The following is a 22,388-nucleotide window of genomic DNA, read 5'->3' as shown; positions in this document are numbered from 1 at the left end:
ATTGACTTAAGACTTTGTTTTCCATATTCGAAGTGCAGATGCTTTGGGCATACATTGAATATTAGTCTTGAGAGCAGCTGCGAATGGGAACGCGTCAAATAGTGTTCATCCTTCACCTCTGCTGCATCGTCCTCACAAGGACAAATTCATCAGCCATTGACTTTTGCATTGCGTTGATCAAGAAAGGCCATCGGGTGATGGCGGCCCAAAGAATTCCCACCATATCCCGGAGATGCAGGTGCAGCAGTATAATCACTTAGAGGCTGAACGCCAGGATTATAACAGCTCCTCTTATTGGCCTGCCAGCATGGCGAGACGCATGGCGGGCTTGGCGGGCAGGGGGGGGGAGACAAATGCCCGCGCTAAGCAATACAAGCAGTAATCTCAGCTCGAGACAAGAAATCGAGACAAAAATCCATGGGCGGTCAGAGAACGGCAAGGCTTGTTTCATTGATAGTAACTTGGATTGACTGCAGCTTGCTTGGTAGAGCATACGTCTGGGCTTTTTATAAAGTGTTGCATTTCTTCATTTACTGCTGGAAACATCCACAATAATGACCTCTAGTTAATATTGTTGCAAATATCTCTCCCAATGTTGGACGCTGACTACTCATGATACGTCAAATGTAGCTACTTACATACTGTTGGCGTCAACAACAACAACACAACCACCGCCTACAGAGAACATACTAGCTCCTTATTTCTAAAATCACAAATACTTCAACTTGCTGATATAGTTCATCTTCAAACAGCTAAAATAATGCATAAGGCTAAAAATAACCAATTAGCAAAAAATGTCATCCAATACTTCTCTACAAGAGAGAAGAAATATGATCTTAGGGAAGAACACTTCTATGCTAGGACTACGTTAAAAAGCCATAGCATTTCAGTATGTGGAATCAAACTATGGAATGGATTGAGTAAGGAAATCAAACAATGCAAACAACGATGAGCCAATTCAAGAAACAATACAAGCAGTTGATGTTTGCTAAATACAAGGATGAAGAGTCTTGAACCAGTCATGATGTGCTATATATATCAATATATTGACAGTTACTATGGTAACCATTATGTCATTGGATGGTCATATCACCTCGTACTTCGGTACGTGACAAAAATTTAAAAATTAAAAAATTATTTACATTTTTTTAAAAATTATAAAAAATATTAAAAAAAAATTGAAAGATTATAAAACAATTAAAAAACAATTATAAAATTATAAATAAAATAATATATTTTTTTATTATATTAGGAAAGCAGGAAGTGAACAAATGTAACAGTTACTGATTGTAAAAGTACCAGATGGAGGGGTAGGATTTAATAAGCTTTGCTTCTTCCTACTCCTTTTGGACATGTGGAACTGTGAACTGATTATGTGATGCATTCAATTGTAATCTGATGCATGTTCAAATGAAATTAAACCATTACCATTACCATTACCATTATGTCATTGTATGGTCATATCACCTCGTACTTTGGTACGTGACAAAAAAAAACAACTTATGAAAACAGGAAGTGAACAAATGTAACAGTCACTGATTGTAAAAGTACCAGATGGAGGGGTAGGATTTAATAAGCTTTGCTTCTTCCTACTCCTTTTGGACATGTGGAACTGTCAACTGATTATGTGATGCATTCAATTGTAATCTGATGCATGTTCAAATGAAATTAAACCATTACCATTACCATTACCATAAGCCAACCAATGAACTAAATCATAGTCTGTTTCGGAGGATGAAATGAAGATGAGAACACCCATAAGACTTTCAAGTTGCACATTTTATTCTTCAAGCTCATCCAAGTGTCCTAACGAGAAGAAGATCACGGATGTGAGTATTATTATTCTTAATTGCACTTGAATTGTCTTCCCAGAGCTTTTCAACCGGTCACTCACGGGAGAAAGACTCACATTATGTCTTATAGGGTTTTTAATATTGGCGGTGTATGTAATGAGCGCACCTCCAGACGTTCTAGTTGAGTATTTTTAAATTCAAGAGCGCTTCTGAAGCTCTTGACCAACACGTAAACGTCCTAACGATCAAGACGTTACGTTTAAGGGCATCATTATTCCTAATTGCACTCCATGTTGGATCATTCCTCCTTGTGGGTTTGTAATTCTAACCAGCTGCATTTTCTTGCTGTTAAATGTTTGCTATGTTATCTAATTGGCGACCGGGATGATTCGCCATCAGGCGATGGAAAATACACTTGGGTGGATTCAAGGTAAATCACGAAATGCTCACGCTCCATGTATACATACTACTTTGCTCCTGATCCAGCAGGATGCTCTGTCCCACCATATTGGATGCTCGGCCCATGACGCTTATGGAAGGATTCGGTTGCCATCTGTTTTTTTGCAAGAACATCTATGCGACCGTGCCGAAATAAGGCGTGACACGAAAAAATCACACCGCTAGCTTCCTGTGTGTGTGTGTGTAGGTGAGGTTTCTCCCCAGAAACCATTCCCCCAGAGAAAAAGAAGAACCCTCAAGTTTTTTTTTTCTCCTTCCCAAAGTAACTGACTGAATGGAGTGTCACTAATTGCAGAAGCGGCTGGCGTTCCGGCCCACAATAACTCACAGAGGAAATGGCCGTGAGTTTTAATGCAGCGCGCTAATCACACAGGCAGTTATCTCATGCAGCTGATGGACAAGGTGCAGTCATCCTTGAATGTTCCGCCCAAATTAAGCAGCAAAAAAAAAATGATACATTAGACGGAAAGGCTCATTAGAGTCACTGTGACTAAGAGTACAAGACTGATTAATAATAATCAGCATATTGTCAGGATGAAAGTGGACTTGATGGAGATACTTTTTAGGGATAATATTATACACATACTGCAAAAACATGAGTCAAAGATCCTTATCATTACAGAAGCCCGATATAAATACTAGTCCTGTATACAACAGACGCCATATGCTGTTTTTTGGCACCTACCGGAAAAAGGCACGTCAAAGATTCTCTACATGACAGGAGTATGGGGGTACATGAAAAAAAAAGACAAACAATGACAATTCCGAGTTTGCCTGAACGCCTCACAGTGCAGAGCACACCGTCAGAACAGAAAGCAGGAAGGAGTATGACATGAAGTTATTCATTGTGCTGTGTTAGTTTTATTCATATGATTCATATGACGATTGAGTCGTCCTTTACGAGTATTTAATCCTTAAGAATTACTGCTACACCCTGGACTGGTGGCCAGCCAATCACAGGGCACATATAGACAAACAACCATTCACACTCACATTCATACCTATGGACAATTTGGAGTCACGAATTAGCCTAGCATGTTTTTGGAATGTGGGAGGAAACCGGAATACCCGGAGAAAACCCACGCATGCACGGGGAGAACATGCAAACTCCACACAGGAATGGCCGAGGGCGGAATCGAACTCGGGTCTCATAAAGACTATGAAGATTCTCAATATTTTGACACTTTATTTCTTTCATTTTCTACCGCTTATCCTCACTAGGGTCGTGGGTATGCTGGAGCCTATCCCAGATGACTGCTACACCCTGGACTGGTGGCCAGCCAATCACAGGGCACATATAGACAAACAACCATTCACACTCACATTCATACCTATGGACAATTTGGAGTCGCTAATTAACCTAGCATGTTTTTGGAATGAGTAAACCGGAGAAAACGCACGCATGCACGGGGAGAACATGCAAACTCCACACAGAGATGGTCGAGGGCGGAATCGAACTCGGGTCTCCTAGCTGTGTGGCCTGCGCTGTATGTTTTTTTCTACCAAGTTATGTATTTTTGGCCTTGTACGAATTATACTCCGGAGCGACTTATAGTCCAGAAAATACGGTACACATTTAAGTAATTACTTGCTGTAAAATGAATGGACCAAATCTTCGTGTTGAATATTTTAATGATGATTAAAAAAGATTAAAGTGTGCAGGAGTCGGAAGTCAAAGGGGCTTCGAGTCAAATGTCTAAAGGGGTCGGTGACTGTGAAAAGTTCGAGAACCACTGCACTACACGACCGCTAAAGGCTGCCATCATGCGTTGACTAAGTTCCGATGCCGGCGAGGTTAAATTGGGTCAATCATTGGCCCGTGGGGGGAGGAGCAGGAAGTGAAAAATGTCAGTTTTCTCTCATTTTTATGTCTAATTTATGCATTATGAACAAAATCCTATTCTAGGAGAAACGAGACCCGCGGCAAGACCTGAGAAAATCACAAATCCCTGCCTCCAAATGTAATGAGTCCCCGCTCTGAGCCCTGTGCGGGGTTTCTAATTAAACCTGGGCGGTACGCTGTTTTTACATAATCAATTGGAAATGAAAAGAAAAGCCAAGGTGAAGTCAAGCTAGTTCAGATTTAAAGATACGGCAGGACTCAGAAAGGACAAGTTGCACCAATTACTTGTGTGTTTGCGGCCAATGTAATTACTGAAGACATTATTTCCATTGATGAAATGACCGATAAGCCGACGCAGAAGCGGACTGGGGAATTGATCATTTAGACTAGGAAGCTTTTATAGGACTTAAGATGATGCTGCTGGGTAAGTAATGCAATCATTGGCTTTCTGTAAAGTGCAGTGTTAGCGAGGATTGGAGCCGCTGAAGAGTTCGGAGTGTTAGTTAAAGAAATATTATGGGAAGTCAAAATATTAGAAGAAGAACATGTAGCATGAAGATTCATTCATTCATTTTCTACCACTTTTCCTCACGAGGGTCGCGGGGGGTGCTGGAGCCTATTACAGCTGTCTTCGGGCGAGAGGCGGGGTACACCCTGGACTGTTGGCCAGCCAATCACACGGCACATATAGACAAACAACCATTCACACTCACATTCATACCTATGGACAATTTGGAGTCGCCAATTAACCTAAGTTGAAATATTAAAGAAGTTGCCATAAAGTTGTAATATAATGATAAACCAACTAAATCTAGAATTATAGTAGTTTTGAAATGTTAAATATTAAAGAAATATTATGGGAACAAAGTCCAAATATTAGAAGAAGAACATGTAGAATGAAGATTCATTAATTCATTTTCTACCGCTTTTTCCTCACGAGGGTCGCTGGGGTGCTGGAGCCTACCCCAGCTGTCTTCGGGCGAGAGGCGGGGTACACCCTGGACTGGTGGCCAGCCAATCACAGGGAACATATAGACAAACAACCATTCACACTCACATTCATACCTATGGACAATTTGGAGTCGCTAATTAACCTAGCATGTTTTTGGAATGTGGGAGGAAACCGGAGTACCCACACAGAGATGGCCGAGGTTGGAATTGAACCCTGGTCCTCCTAGCTGTGAGGTCTGTGCACTAACCACTTGACCACCATACTGTTCTAATTGAATAAAAATGTGTTTAGTAACTGGTGTAATTCACTTTTTCCAGGAAATAATCTTTAACTCCAAGAAAAACAAAAAGAATATCACCTTGTTAACAGTATCGTGATATATCGTGAGCCTGGTATCGTGATACATATCGTATCGCCAGATTGTTGCCAATACACACCCCTAGTACTGAATGTTCCGTAATGTTCCAAAATGAATGCAGTGTTACACCTCTAATGTATAATATATGCAGCAAACACAAAGAGATTTTTTTTTTTTACCCAAATCCCCAAATTAATCACGGAGAGCAACATGTGTGTGACAGTCTGACTCTCTGCATAATAAAAATGGCTAATTGCAAATTACCCCAAACATCCAGCTTTAAATGGCTAGCATGAGAGTCCCCCCCCCAGCCCCCAGTGGGTGATTATGTTAATTAGCAGCATATTTCCTCTCAAAGTGAAGCGAGCAGGTGGCGACTGCAACTCGGAGGCAGACAAAGTGACTGCGGGATAAATGGAGGAGGGCCGGTCGGACCGCCGCGTCTGCATGTGTCGGCATTTTAAAAAACCGAGGGGTCCTGATTCAATTGTGCCTGCGGATGCCGGTGCCATTTCCTACCCTGCCAATCAAAAGCCGCGGAGAACGTTAAATCCCTTCGAGTGCTTTTTTTTTTTTTTTTTTTTTTTTACCTGTCAGTCGTTACATCCTGGCATGCTAGGATACACCAGCAGCATCCGTTAGTCACCAGGGATCTGCATCACTTACGGTTATCTTGACCTCTGAAGTACCAAGATGGCTGCTAACAGTAGGATTTTGTACAAGAAGTCATTCAAAGTATATTTTTTATTTGATATGAGGTTGACCCAGACTATCTGAAGCATCTCAGCTATCATTCCGAAATCACTTCTACCTTTGAAAAAGTCTTATCCAACTGTGTGCCTCGCCGCTATGATTTCTCCGTATCAATTATGCATAATCCCTTCAATCGTCTGCGTTTTGACTGTCAATCAGCGAGAACCAAAAGTTGAGACGAACTCCCCCAATTTTAATTTTTTAAAGCTTCTCCTGGTTGAACGGTGATTTTTTTGTGATGACAGGCAACAAAAGAAAAACCGAACCGGGTAGGAATGCACAGTTGGAGATGCCCTCAGTACATACAAGTTGTTTCACTGACACTGAATCTATAAGGAAAGTACCATCTATGCCCACATGATACCATTTTTGGTCCATGATGAGGTCTGAAGTACTCGTAGAAGTAGAAGTACCCGGGTCAACATGAGGTCTCTCAGTCCCTGGGTCATGACGATGCATCAGAGAGGCACTGCAACACGACTTATATCAACTTTGAGTCTTCTCGAAAAGCCAACTGTTTGTTATAAAATTGCCCTGTTGTTACGCAAGATTTTCCACATGGACTTGGTACCAAGGACTTGGTACCAAGACTTGGTTAATGTATGTGTTTGTAGCATAAATGGCGTTTAAACTATAAGAAAATTGACTGTGTTCATAGTTGAAAAATCGATACTATTCTTAGCCCCAACTACAATAGGTAAGGACATGGATCGTGTCAAAAATCTGCCTAGATCGCCCCCGACCAGGCTATACCACACAGGCTAACATTCCGCTTCCTGCTGTTGTGGGCGTCCTCTGGTTCTGGACTACCCATCATAATGAGTCAGAAGAGCACAAACACATCTGGAAAATGTCCATGAGGGATAAAAGTTACGGTTTTCCCTGAAAAGATGACTGTTAGATGCAAAGTTGTCTCACTAGGGACGAATAATTCTTACAAAGACTTAGTACCAAGGATTTAAGTCTATGACTGTGTTCGAAACCGCATACTAACTACTACATAGTTCCATGCCCATACCATCCACACTCCATACTGCATACCCAATCCATCAGACAGTATGCAAAGCATTTACAATACAACGTACTACAAGATAACCCACAATGCATTGCGCTCCTACCCGAGCCGAAATCGATAGGCTGAAGCTGATTTCACTTTAGCTCTAAACTCTTTAAATACATAACTTTATTGAGATTTTTTTTTTTTAAATCAGGCGAGAAAGTGGCCGTTTAGATCCCGAGTGTGCCATTTATTTGTCCAAATACCAAATGTTTATAATTTTGTTCGGACAAATTCTGCAAAATTTAAGCTAGCTGAAGTGAGTAATGCACTTCCGGTTATTTTCCAAAATAAAATAACCACTTACTTTTCTCATACAAAAAAAACATAGTGATAAATCACTGCTTTTACTTTGAAAACAAGAAGCGAACCAACTTGCAATATATCCTGCTTGACCAACAAACGCAGAGCTAGGAGTACTAATGGATGAATTTTAGTCTTTATCTACATATGGTAATGGTAATAGTTTAATTTCATTTGAATGCATCAGATTACAATTGAATGCATCACATAATCAGTTCACAGTTCCACATATCCAAAAGGAGTAGGAAGAAGCAAAGCTTATTAAATCCTACCCCTCCATCTGGTACTTTTACAATCAGTAACTCTTACATTTGTTCACTACCTGCTTTCCTAATATAATAAAATATATTATTTTATTATTTTAAAATATTTTTATAATTGTTTTATAATTGTTTTATAATTTGTCAATTTTTTAAAATAATTTTTATAATTTTTTAAATTTTTTAAATAATTTTTATATTTTTTTATTTTTGTCACGTACCGAGAGGTGAAGAACGAGGTGATATGAGCATCCAATGACATAATGGGTACCATAGTAAGTGTCAATATAGTGATATATATAGCACATCATGACTGGTTCAAGACTCTTCATCCTTCATCAACTGCTTGTTTTGAATTTTTAATTTAAAAGTTTTTAATTTAATTTAATTTTTTTTATTTAATTTTATTTTTTTATATAGTCAAAGTCAAAGTCAGACCAGACCTGATAGACTTTTTGTCACCAATCCAAAAGTTGCACCCAAAAGTCAACTTTTCTAAAAAAAATAATAAAAATTTTAAACCTTGGTACATTTATCATTGCAGAGGTCACAAGAGCGTCTGCAGGGATAATGGCTTTTTCCAAAGTATTGACACGCTGGTAATTAAGTGTCTATAGGTTAGGCTGCCATAGGTTAATAGAAACACATCAACACATCACCACGGCGGCAGCTGGAGGTGTTATCATTGCTCGTACGGCGAGACGTAGACATCCCGTAACAAAGGTGAAATGTGGACGACATACGGACCCCCGCTTTGACATTTACACTCAGCATTCGTTTAACAGGAGGACAGCCGCTAGTCACTCCGGTATGGATTTCCTGTCATGACTTAAGGTTGTCTTGTCCTAGTCTTCTCTGTACTTTTTCCTGGTGGACCAAAAACCAGCGCACCCAAAAGACCTCCAAGCGTACCGGGTAGAAAACGTATCCGTCACAATTGCATTGCTGATTCTGGCACAGATTAGCATAGCCTGTAAAGAATTGCTGACATCACTAAAACAGGCTATACTAATTAAAGCCAGAATCATCAATTCAGATCTTCAGACACCTTCATCCCTCAAAGCGGAGAAGAGTTTTGCTCGGAGCGAAGCTGAAGTTGGAAGTGAATCAAAGGTTAATGTCAAGACAGGAGCAGACGGATGGAAGGGAGTAGAACTTAGTCATGGATTGAACGTGACAGGATGCGATCCTTTCAAACGGTTGCTATGGAGAATTCAACACTTTGTTGGATGGACGTCAGGTTTTGCAAATCCCTCTTCCCTCCTGACTGAGCTCAACATGTGCTAGGAAGTCACTAGCAGGTCTTTAGGACAGATGTTCCATTGTTCTCCGAGCTGTCTTCATCACTCAGAAGCGATATCAGAGTTGCAGCACACGGAAGAACTTGTGCTTCACAAAGACCTTGTGCACATAATGGATGGTCTACCTCGGGAGAACGTACAAAGGGGAAGGAAAATAAATGGGGAAAGTGGAACGGTGGAAATTACCATGCAGGACAGGTTGGAAAAACCCTGTGTGATTAAACCAATAAGAGAAGAGAGAGGGGTGTTAGAACGGTATGTTTATTTGTAATCTGATTTTTGGGCTTCAGAACATTCGGAACGGTACAGAGTTCCCTCACAGAAGACTGGGGGAACTGGTCTACTGGGGGGAACAAAAGCGTTTAGCCCATCCTTTGGATTAGCTGTAAGCTAGAACTTGAAAACTCACTTCTGCTGTTAAAACTTCCTGTTTGGGAACAAATACGTAACACTCCATTTTGGTGGAGTGTACCCAAAGAAATAGTTGGGGCCAAAAAAACAACAGAAATTGTAAACAAAACAGACGGAATTTTACGAGAATAATTTTTAATTGATTCATATTTTAATGAGAAAAATTCTTAATTTTTTTTAGAATATACAAATTAATTTTGGTGCATTAATTTTAATTTAATTTAATTAAAATTAATTTTAATGCATTATTTTCGGACATGCTGTGCGTCCCTGCAAAGTTGTAATATTCCAAAAAGAAAATTTATGAATATTATATGTATACGGTAGACAAAGAGAAGGGGGATAAAACCAAATATTAATAATGCATTTTAGCCAATAATTTTTAAATGAAATGACTTAAATGGAGCTGCACGGTTGGCGAGTGTACCCAAAGACAGTTGAAATAGTTGGGGGCAAAAAACAACAGATATTGTAAACAAAACAGATGGAATTTTACGAGAATAATTTTTAATTGATTAATATTTTAATGAGAAAAATTCGCAATTTAAAAAAAATAAACACATTAATTTTGGTGCATTAATTTTAATTTAATTTAATTTTAATTAATTTTAATGCATTACTTTCACACACGCTGTGCGTCCATGCAAAGTTATAATGTTCCAAAAAGAAAATTTATGAAGATTATATGTATACAGTAAAAATGTCAGTAGTAAAAGTAAAATATGTTAATAAATTAAATTAGTAAAATATGTGTGTATAATTGACTTTTTCACCTACGGTATATGACATAGCTTCTTGAAATATATAAAACTTCTTAGCGTATCTATAAGTGTCACTCCATAAAATATCCTTTTATTGCATCTTTTCAGCTGCACGGCGTTCGAGTGGTTAGCATGCAGCTAGGAGACCCGAGTTCGATTCCACCCTCGGCCATCTCTGTGTGGAGTTTGCATGTTCTCCCCGTGCATGCGTGGGTTTTCTCTGGGTACTCCGGTTTCCTCCCACATTCCAAAAACATGCTAGGTTAATTGGCGACTCCAAATTGTCCATAGGTATGAATGTGAGTGTGAATGGTTGTTTGTCTATATGTGCCCTGTGATTGGCTGGCCACCAGTCCAGGGTGTACCCCGCCTCTGGCCTGAAGATAGCTGGGATAGGCTCCAGCACCCCCCGCGACTCTCGTGAAGATAAGCGGTAGAAAATGAATGAATGAATCTTCATACTACATGTTCTTCTTCTAATATTTGGACTTTGCTCCCATAATATTTCTTTAATATTTAATTTATTCCAAAGCTACTATAATTCTAGTAGCTAAGTTGCGGATACCTATACTTTGTATTCAAGCCTCAGGCTTAATAAAAATGACCACATTTTTGGGAGGTTTTCTTCGGCCATGTATCACCCTGACGATGGTAAACGATGAGTTCAGGAGCTCCCGGTAATGAGGACGCTTTTCTGGCTCTCAGACTCATATCTCAAAGATGTGACGTGGCTTCTGTTTGCTTTGGTTTGCTTTGGTTTGCTCCCCCAAAACCTTTGAACAATAAAACAGCCCAGAGAGTACAGCTGCTCGTCTAAGATTGAAAATATCGAGCCCCTGAGCCTCGCGTTTCTTAGCGCAGGTTAGCGAATATAGCAACGGTGAGCATTGATCATCGAAGCCGACTCCAGATTTTTATCAACGGCTTTGAAGAGAAAAGGATTCCTTCGGGGTCGAGGAGACTAAATGACTAAACTGGTAGGATATTTATTATGATGGTCACAGTTAGGACGTTAGCTATAGCACATTCCTTTTTAATGGATGCCTTGTTCACTGAATAAGAAAGCTAATGGGACTGATTATGTGTCCAGGCTGTTTTGTTTTGTCTTTTGTTAGATCATGGGCAATTTACCGCAACTGGCAGGATTCAATATTAATAAATGGAATATTTTGTAGTTAGAGCAAAGTCTGTTTATGACTTTCTAAATATGGCTTTTATGAATTATTACAGCCCTCGAGAAATGAAAACACTCCCTATAGTCGTCTTAATGCTTGTATTACTAAATATACTGTAGTAGATGTAATCATAGAAAATAAGCCATCCGGTCGAGTGGTTAGCGCACAGGCCTCACAGCTTAGGAGACCAGGGTTCAATCCCACCCTCGGCTATCTCTGTGTGGAGTTTGCATGTTCTCCCCGTGCATGCTGCTTGTTACCTTGTTTGTGTTTTTTTGTTGTGGTATAGTTGCTTATATATTGTGTCAAATTGATTTTTAGTTGGGAACTGATATTTTCCTGAAACTTATCTATGTTCCACTGCTGATTACTAAGGAACAGGAAACTTTTTTTCCGATAAAATAGGGCTGCACGGCGGTCGAGTGGTTAGCGTGCAGACCTCACAGCTAGGAGACCTGAGTTTGATTCCACCCTCTGCTATCTCTGTGTAGAGTTTGCATGTTCTCCCCGTGCATGCTGCTTGTTACCTTATTTGTGATTTTTTGTTGTGGTATAGTTGCTTATATATTGGAGTTGTCATAAAAGCAAAAAAAAAAAAATGTGTCAAATTGAAAGTTATGCTCTCTTTTTTTTAGTTGGGAACTGATATTTTCCTGAAACTTATCTATGTTCCACTGCTGATTACAAAGGAACGGAAAAAGGTAGAAACAAACTTTTTTTCCGATAAAATAAGGCTGCACGGTAGTCGAGTGGTTAGCGCGCAGACCTCACAGCTAGGAGACCTGAGTTTGATTCCATCCTCGGCCATCTCTGTGTGGAGTTTGCATGTTCTTTCCATGCATGCGTGGGTTTTCTCCGGGTACTCCTGTTTAGCGACTCCAAATTGTCCATAGGTATGAATGTGAGTGTGAATGGTTGTTTGTCTATATGTGCCTTGTGATTGGCTGGTGACCAGTCCGGAGTGTGCCCCGCCTCTCACCCGAAGACAGCTGGGATATGCTGCAGGCACCCCGCTTACTGGCTCCTAGAGACCAGGGTCAAATACTCTGCAGAGAACACATATGCAGTGAACATTCACACAGGAGCTGCTGTCGGCCACTCTCTAAACTGCTAGCCTGCTACTAGCTAATTACTAGATTAAGCAATTCGGTGATATCAAAGAAAACTCACAGACAAATGGTCATCGCTCACAATTGCTCACAATTTTCATTCATTCATTTTCTACCCCTTATCCCCCTGGAGGTCGCAGGGGGTGCTGGAGCTGGTGGCCAGCCAATCACAGGGCACATACAGACAAACAACCATTCACACTCACATTCATACCTATGGACAATTTGGAGTCGCCAATTAACCTAGCATGTTTTTGGAATGTGGGAGGAAACCGGAGTACCTGGAGAAAACTCCACATGGCTGAGATGGCCGAGGGAATTGAACTCGGGTTTCCTAGCTGTGAGACCTGTGCGCTACCCACTTGACCACCGTGCAGCCCTGACAATTTTTGTGTATATGCTTTTCAGACCCTTAAGGGTTTGTGGCAAATTTCCTGGTGATCTTGCTCAACACCCAAAATGGTTCGTAGTGAGAAATTTCAAGTCATTACAGCTTATTAGGTTGTAATAACAGCGCCACCATGTGGTGCATCTGTCTGACAAGTCATCACTCAAGCAATACCGTAGGGGCAAATTTTGCAAAAAAAATCTGTTTTTATGCACAGCGGTTGAGAAGCAGAAGAATCCTCCAGTGTGCTTGGATGGCTGTGAGCCTTCATTACGTGTTCAAGACCTGTCCCGACTTTTTTTCCGGTTGCACCAGCACTTTTTTTTTTTTGAGGAGATTTAGCCGAAGATGCAGATGGTGCTTGACAGGCTTAGAAAAGCAGAAGACTGCTGAGGGCAGTGTATATATGCACTAGATGGGCTTTGTAATGAATAGTGGGTTTAAGCTTGTTATAGCAGGCAACGGATGCTGAAATACTGCAAATGATGACGCCCCAATGAAGACGGAGCACTCGGAAAAATATGCTTAAGTCCTGAGTACAGGAAACTCGCAGGGAACTTTTGACAATGTTCTTGTTATTGCAGAAACTCTACATACACACTGAAGACACTCACAAAGGGGAATTAACTTCTCTCCACTTCCAGCAGTTGAAATGAAAAATATATCAATTGGATTTAATATGTGCCTCCCTAGAAGTGCCGGATTGTACAGAAAATCAATTTCTAGCTTCCTTTATCAAGTCAACTCCCTTTTCTTCAGGAGGGAATGTAAAATTAAAAAATAAAAAAAAAAACCTGCCACAAGGTGTAATAAGACCAAAACGTTATGAAGACAAGTACACCCAAGGCTTAAACTCACGTCAATGAAGCGCTGTAGCGCTGCCTTTAGACATACGGTAGCTGATGTGTTAGTGAAGGCGCATGGAGGACACATGGCTACAGGGATGGGCAATATGCTGGAAAATATATTTACACTCATTACACAAGAAGTCTGCCAATGCTGCAAAAAACACCAGTGGATGAACGAGTGATGGAGAGAAGATACGATGGACCACGACCTTTTTTTTGTAAAAAGGCAAAAAATTGAAAAATGTATATATTTAAAAATAAAACAATGTGTTATTATTAGTTATTAGTTATTTTATATTTTTAATATTTGTAATATTTTTTTAAATAAAGATTTTATATTTTATTTTTAATATTTAAATTGTGCCTTTTTGCCTTATTTTTTAAATTTTTGGGCCAATAAAAAATGTTCAGCGGGCCACCAATAATAATAATAATAATGATAATAATGATAATAATGATAATAATCATAATAATCATAATAATCATAATAATCATAATAATCATATAATTATTATAATAATCATAACGATCATAATAATAGTCATCATCATAATCATAATAATAATCATCATCATCATAATCATAATCATAATAATATCAATATTTTTAGGCCTGTTATTATTAGTTATTAGGATTTTTTGTTTTTTATGATTTTATATTTTATTTTTAATATTTAAATTGTGCCTTTTTGCCTTATTTTTCCAATTTTTGCTATTTTTTAAAATTTTGACATTATTTCTATATGGGCCAATAAAAAATGTTCAGCGGGCCACCAATAATAATAATAATAATAATAATAATAATAATAATAATAATAATAATAATAATAATAATACAAATTTCATAATATCAAGATTTTTAAGCCTGTTATTATTAGTTATTAGGATTTTTTATTTTTAATATTTTAATCATTTTTTATAATGATTTTATATTTTAGTTTTCATATTTAAATTGTGCCTTTTTGCCTTATTTGTCCAATTTTTGCTATTTTTTTATTTTAACATTATTTCTATATGGGCCAATAAAAAATGCTCAGCGGGCCGCCAATAATAATGGCCGCCAATAATAATAATAATAATAATAATAATAATAATAGTACTAATTTCATAATATCTAGATTTTTAGGCCAGTTTAAAGTAGTAACTCGCTAGTAACTAGCTTGTGCTTTGATTTAAGTTATATGCAAACATACTCTAGAAAAGCTAAAAAAATATTCGAGCATTGCAAAGGGAGCCACAACAAAGAGGCTGAAGAGCCACATCTCTGGAGCCGCGGGTTGCTGACCCCCTGTCCTACTACAACAACCTGTTAGGGTCCGAGCTTTGTATGAAGCTTTGCATCAAATAAATGAAGAGAAATAAAAATGCATGCATTTTTTGGAAGAACAACCATTTTTTTTCTCAGTGTAGAAATTTCTGCATCACATCTGGCAACTTCAATGGCTAAAATCCAAACCCCTCCCCCAAAAAAACATAATGAAAGTCATATGAAATTGTGCAATTTCTCCAGCAGCCTGAGTGGCAGAGCGTCTCCATTGCAGCAGACAGGTAATTACAGGGGAAGGGATGAAGTGACACAAGTGGTTTATCTGCATCTTCCTGCCCTCACGCACACAAATGTGTTGCTGCTTGCTATCTCTTGTAAAACCAGCCCCCCCCCCACCCCCCCACCGACCTTCCCTCCCCGTTAGCAAATGAAGTGCACACTGAGTGAATCCTATCCAACGCTCTGTTGCTTGTAAAACACACACACACTCACACACACACACTCACATGGTGAGCGAGAAATTGTAAAGCCGAACTCCGACAACGCATTCACACTCCGCTCGCTTCCATCATAAATCAGCTCTGCCTTTTGAGCCAATTAATAAAGAAGATGATTTTAATTTTTGCCTTGTCGGTTGCATTGATTTCAACCCCAGGCTATGGAATATATAAATGCTAATCTGATAGCCAGCATCCTTGAGCAAAAAAAAATAATAAAATAAAACATTTAATTCTGAGCTGTTAGCCCATTAAAGCACACCATATTGTATATGACATTTGACATATGACATCAATACAAAAGTGGAGTAAGGTGTATAAGTCAAAGGTTTTTATGAAGTATGAGGTATGAAATCTTTTTTCTCCATTTTTAGCCATTTAGTTAGTGTTACATCCATTTCTCTTATTTATGTAATAGAAAAAGGTATAAATATTACATCAATAAATGCATATAAAAGTCCTAAACACCAGATTTTTACCAGCGAGGGCCACATAGTAAAAACGAAAGGATGCATAAAATTAGGGCTTTATTCCACTAACATTTTGACTTTATTCTTATAATATTATAACTTAGCTTTCCAAAAACGACAACGTTATTTCTTATATTATGACTTAAAAATGTATTTGTTCTTTAAAATGAGATGATTTTTCCTGATAATGACATTAATATACCATCACGTTTATTCTTGTAAAATTGCAATTTTTTTCTTGTTAGAATACATATTTTTTATCTTTATATTTTGACTTTATTCTTGTAAAATTAGAGCTGTTTTTTCCCGTATGTGATGTATTTTTCATATATATTTTTAAATGTTTTAATTAATTTCAACAAAATTTTATTCTCATATTTATGACTTTATTCCCATGATATTTTGACTTTCACTGCAATCTAACTTTGTGTATTATTTTCTTAAATATTTGTCATTATATTACAACATTTTTATCTTCATATTTGGACTTTATTCTTTGACAATAACTGAATTTTTTTTCTTTAGTTTACTTGTCCAATTTGATATTTAGAATATATTGCGGAAAATAAATAAAATTTAAAATAAAAAAAAATTAAAAAATTAAAAAAAATTTCCAAAATTTTAAAAAATTTTAAAAAATTTAAATTTGGAAAAAACAGCCATAGGCCACAAATGGTCCCCGGGCCACACATCAGACACCCCTGATTTGAACAATATACAGACACAAAACTAATGAAGACTAAATAGCAGTAGCCAACAAAAAATGGGCTATATGGGCCAACAAAAAATGCTCAGCCAGCCGCCAATAATAATAATAATAATAATAGTACAATAGTATAATTTCATAATATCAAGATTTTTAGGCCAGTTTAAAGTAGTAACTTGCTAGCATGATATATTCATATTTCTTTCAGGGTCCAAACTTCACTTCAACAATTTTTTGCAGTGTATTGTGACGCATACAAACATGATGAATAAAACTTACCAAACACTTTTGGGGGAGGTGAAGTGTCTGGAGGTCACCTTCGGGTGTCGACGCTGCTGTCTGCTGGGGGGACACGATGGTCCTCCTCCCCGTGGATCATGGCGTCTACATGGAAGACAAATATATAAGTTTGTTTTTCAAACATCTTTGATTCCTTGTCTTTATTTATGCAGTGTGTTTTAATCAAGGACGTGTTTGAGTACAGTAACGAGCGTTTTTTTTTTTTTTTCTTCTTCCCCCCTGCTGGATAATATCTGTCAAAGGAAAGAATTGCATGTCTTGGTGTCTGCTGAAGTCTTCATGCCTTATATAGTCTTGGTCTAGTGTGCTGCACAGCGCTGCATGCAGCCGGGGGGCGACGGAAGCTCGCCCAAAGTCATCTTATCATCACGCCCGGAGTCTTCGCTCCTCGACAAAAAGATGAGCACAAAGACGCCTAATGGAGGATCTTGTCTAGCTGAAAATGCATTTATTAAAATGGACGTCGCGCAGCTTATCAGGGTGGATAATGAGAATGTGAGGTGGGTGACGGCTGAGGCGGCGTAATAATCATCAACGAGATCACAAACAGCTTTCAGGTCGCTGCAGCCAGCGAGCGCAAGTGTCTCATTTTCATGTTACAAATTGAGCCTCCAAAAGGTCAATGAAGCAAACATTTCCCTTCTAATAGGAGAGGCTGCATGACATTTCTCGCTTTGCTGCTGATTTTTTTTTTATTATTATTATTCCAGTTTCCTCCATTTCAACCTGGAGCCTCACACCGCTAGCTAATTGACTTGGTCTAACATCACGCTCTGTTATTAAGTACAACAATAGTCCGCAGTCTCCACTTGGCTCCATTTGCCCGGTTTCTTCTCTTCCACTGTTTTTTTATGTCCATTTAAAATTGATCTAATATGCTAATTTTTTAACCTTTTGGATTGAGATGTGGACTCCTATAGAGCAGCTAAGCACAATAACACCCACAGAAATCTTTCTAGATCTTCCAGAATCCGTACCTATTCCAGATGTATTTATTTGGATTCTGTGCTTCCAACTAAAACGGTCTGTTGTTATTATTTTTATTATTGTTAGCAGCTACACACAATAACCCCCATAGAAATCTTTCTAGATCTTCCAGAATCCGTACCTATTCCAGATGTATTTATTTTTATTTTTATTTTTATTTTTATTTTTATTTTTATTTTTATTTTTATTTTTATTTTTATTTTTATTTTTATTTTTATTTTTATTTTTATTTTTATTTTTATTTACTCCACCCACGACCCACCTCCGGGCACGCCCACTCCACAGTGATTGGTCACACACCCAAACCAAACAAAAAACACTTACGGGTGGATAAGGAGGATAGGAGTTGATAATAAAAGAATAATGTTTTTGGAAAGCGAATTGAAGCGTTTAGGAGCTACTGGCAGCTCATGAGCCACTGGTTGAAGACCCCTGATTTCCCGTGTATGAACTCATAGTGGCAACATCAGCACTACTGGTGTGGTGGAGCTCAGGTAAAGCCGGGGTTGTGGACTTGTTTCTGACCTTGTCTGCCCGAGGAGGATCACTCATTGTCGGACACACTTTGTCAGAAGCAATGATGGTGCATTGACGGACAGCGTGTTCGACATTAATGCACCTTTCTCGCTTTGGTATTTAACACGAGACTACAAAATTAAGCAGGTCCCATTTAAGTATTACACTGTTACTCTCCAGAGTCTCCACTTTTCTGCATTGGCCCAGATTTCCTCACGTTCTTCACTCTCACTAAAGTTCACAAATGTGTTTCCAAATCAACTATTTCTCCTAAGTTACATGAATTGTGGCCATTTTGAAGGTCTCTGGGTTGTATGGAAAGCTGCCCGGCACGTCCATAAATTAAATAACGCAAGCCATTTTGTGTATGAAGGGCTGCAATCAGGTGTGAGATATCCAGACTATCTGCTGTTGACAGGAGCAAGCTGTGGGCCTGCTTTAATATGCATGCAGCCGCTCTGTGTTTTACATCGGACTGTTGCATAATGCACGCAGACGTTCCCCCACATGCTAGCCGCAGGCTTCCATTCCATAAGAATAAACCTCCTCTTTGGAAATGAAGCACTTTCATCACAGCTAATAGCTTTCAAGTAACCAGCGGAACATCTTCAAGTGGCAATGATGGCTGTTTTAGCCGTTAGCTAAGCAACCTTGGCATTGTTGCTAAATGTAGTAAAGTAGCATCATTAAAGCATTAGCATGGAATTGCATATTTAGTGTTAAATGAAATATATAATATCCACAGATATTAAATATGTACGAATATACATTAGCATCATGTTAGCATCACAACATTCCGTGCTTTCATTGCTTATTGTTAACAAAAACATTCATATATGTTTTATATTTGGTGTTACAAAATCATTCATTTTCTACCGCTTATCCTCACGAGGGTCGCGGGGGGGGGGGGTGCTGGAGCCTATCCCAGCTGTCTTCAGGCGAGAGGCGGGGTACACCCTGGACTGGTGGCCAGCCAATCACAAGGCACATATAGACAAACAACCATTCACACTCACATTCATGTGGGTGGAATAAATAAAATAAAAATAAAATATAAAAACAATAAAACCAATAAAAATAATAAAAATAATAAAAATAATAAAAATAATAAAAATAATAAAAATAATAAAAATAATAAAAATAATAAAAATAATAAAAATAATGAAAATAATAAAAATAAAAACAGACCGTTTTAGTTGGAAGCACAGAATCCAAATAAATACAGCTGGAATAGGTACGGATTCTGGAAGATCTAGAAAGATTTCTGTGGGTGTTATTGTGTGTAGCTGCTCTATAGGAGTCCACATCTCAATCCAAAAGGTTAAAAAATTAGCATATTAGATCAATTTTAAATGGACATGAAAAATCATTGGGAGAGGAGAAACTGGGCAAATGGAGCCAAGTGGAGACTGTGGACTATTGTTGTACTTAATAACAGAGCGTGATGTTAGACTAAGTCAATTGGCTTATACACAAACAACCATTCACACTCACATTCATACCTATGGACAATTTGGAGTCGCTAATTAACCTAGCATGTTTTTGGAATGTGGGAGGAAACCGGAAAAAACATGCCAACTCCACACAGAGATGGCCGAGGGTGGGTTTGAACTCGGGTCTTCTAGCTGCGAGGTCTGCGTGCTAACCACTCAACTACCGTGCAGCCTGGCGTAACAAATTTTACTTTTTTTCTGCCCTGTAGCAATTTTAAAAATCGTTTTCCCTCATTGTGCGATAACTAGCTAGCATTATTAGCCACCGCAGGCTACCACAGTCTGGGTGTAGAAATGTTAAAGGGCAATTTCTTTCAAGCCCCATACTGTTATCCATCTGACGCCAAAGCTTTCTGACCTGCAGGAGTCGGTCAAAAATACCAAGTGACATTTTGCATACGAATAATTGAAGCAGGGTGGGCTTCAACCCCCCCGTGCCCTTTTACGTGCACGTGTCGCCTCACAATTGCGTTTGGAAAATGAGAATATTAAAGGTTCTCGTGAGCAAAGTCGCTTGGAACTGAGAGGTGAAGCTCCTATAATGACTTGACCTTTCTTTAAAGCAATGACATCACATAAACTGTACGACTTGACTTCTCCTTCTGATTGCTAATGAGCTGATTCCTAGTCTTCCCATTCCATACGTGGATAATTGCCACTTCGTTTCTTATTCTGGGGATTTAAACAAGGATTTTTGATGGAGTGTAAAAGTCCCCTAAGATACAAAAGTGACTTTTTAATAGTGGCCTAACAATAATGAGAGCATGGAGCTCGTTTATGAGAACCATCAGAACCAATCATCTCCCTCACTTGTTTGCTCCCCTTTGAAAGTAACGTCATGAAGTGAATGAAACCTTGTGGATTCCTTGTGGACACGGGTCAATGCAGTAAAGTGGAGACTGCGGAGTCTAAGTGAACCAGACATGGAAAATAAACTTTAAGGAGGAGACTGAGGGCGGCGAGAACACGGTTCAATGCAATAAAGCGGAGACTGCGGAGTCTAAGTGAAACAGACATGGAAAAAAAAAACTTTAAGGAGGAGACTGAGGGCGGCGAGAAAACGGGCCAATGCAATAAAGTGGAGACTGTGGAGTCTAAGTCAAACAGACATGAAAAAAAAACATTAGGGAGGACACTGAGGGTGGCGAGAACATGGGCCAATGCAATAAAGTGGAAACTGCGGAGTCTAAATGATACAGATATGGAAAATAAACATTAAGGAGGAGACTGAGGGCGGCGAGAACACGGGCCAATGCAGTAAGGCGGAGACTGCGGAGTCTAAGTGAACCAGACATGGAAAATAAACATTAAGGAGGAGACTGAAGGTGGCGAGAACACAGACCAATGCAATAAAGCGGACGGAGACTGCGGAGTCTAAGTGAAACAGACATGGAAAAAAAACAATAAGGAGGAGACTGAGGGCAGCGAGAACACAGGCCAATGCAATAAAGTAGAGACTGCGGAGTCTAAGTGAAACAGACATGGAAAAAAATATTAAGGAGGAGACTGAGGGCGGCGAGAACACGGGCCAATGCAATAAAACGGAGACTGCGGAGTCTAAGTGAAACAGACATGGAAAAACAACATTAAGGAGGAGACTGAGGGCGGCGAGAACACGGGCCAATGCAATAAAGTGGAGACTGCGGAGTCAAAGTGAACCAGACATGGAAAAAAAAACATTAAGGAGGAGACTAAGGGCGGCGAGAACACGGGCCAATGCAATAAAGCGGAGACTGCGGAGTCTAAGTGAAACAGACATGGAAAAAAAACATTAAGGAGGAGACTGAGGGCGGCGAGAACACGGGCCAATGCAATAAAGTGGAAACTGCGGAGTCTAAATGATACAGATATGGAAAATAAACATTAAGGAGGAGACTGAGGGCGGCGAGAACACGGGCCAATGCAGTAAAGTGGAGACTGCGGAGTCTAAGTGAACCAGACATGGAAAAAAAACATTAAGGAGGAGACTGAGGGCGACGACAACACGGGTCAACGCAATAAAGTGGAGACTGCGGAGTGTAAGTGAAACAAACATGGGAAAAAACATTAAGGAGGAGACTGAGGGCGGTGCAACAAAAATACAAGAAATCACTGGAGAGGCAAGAATAACGGAGTATAACACTCAAGAGAAAACGAGCCTCTGCAGCAAAGTGGAGACTATGGAGCATAAAACTGCATCAACAGACTAAGCTAAGGCTAGCATGTGTGTTTTTGTCATTTGCCGTGTATCCCCAATGTTACTACTGCTACTACTAAGCACCACACAGGGAAAAAAGGTCTGAAAAGGGTCTTTGATGAAACAAACACTGTCATTAAAGGACGTTATCAACAAGCGCTGCTGTTCCTAATCCACACTCCAGCCAATCCTCCCTGCGAGACAAC

The 22,388-nt window shown here is 39.1% G+C and overlaps 1 protein-coding gene across 3 annotated transcripts in view; it reads right to left on the bottom strand.

Moving 5' to 3' along the window:
- The window catches only part of chrm3a (cholinergic receptor, muscarinic 3a), a 96,783-nt gene that overhangs the window by 36,577 nt on the left and 37,818 nt on the right, over positions 1-22,388 (bottom strand). For all 3 annotated transcript variants that reach the window (XM_058059140.1, XM_058059139.1, XM_058059141.1), the window contains one exon: positions 16,990-17,094. The gene's annotated coding sequence lies outside the window, so the exon portion shown is untranslated. The remainder of the gene's footprint in view (positions 1-16,989; positions 17,095-22,388) is intronic.

This window comes from Doryrhamphus excisus, chromosome 20 (assembly GCF_030265055.1).
Source record: "Doryrhamphus excisus isolate RoL2022-K1 chromosome 20, RoL_Dexc_1.0, whole genome shotgun sequence".
Taxonomy (NCBI): domain Eukaryota; kingdom Metazoa; phylum Chordata; class Actinopteri; order Syngnathiformes; family Syngnathidae; genus Doryrhamphus; species Doryrhamphus excisus.
This window is presented reverse-complemented; position numbering and strand designations above follow the sequence as displayed.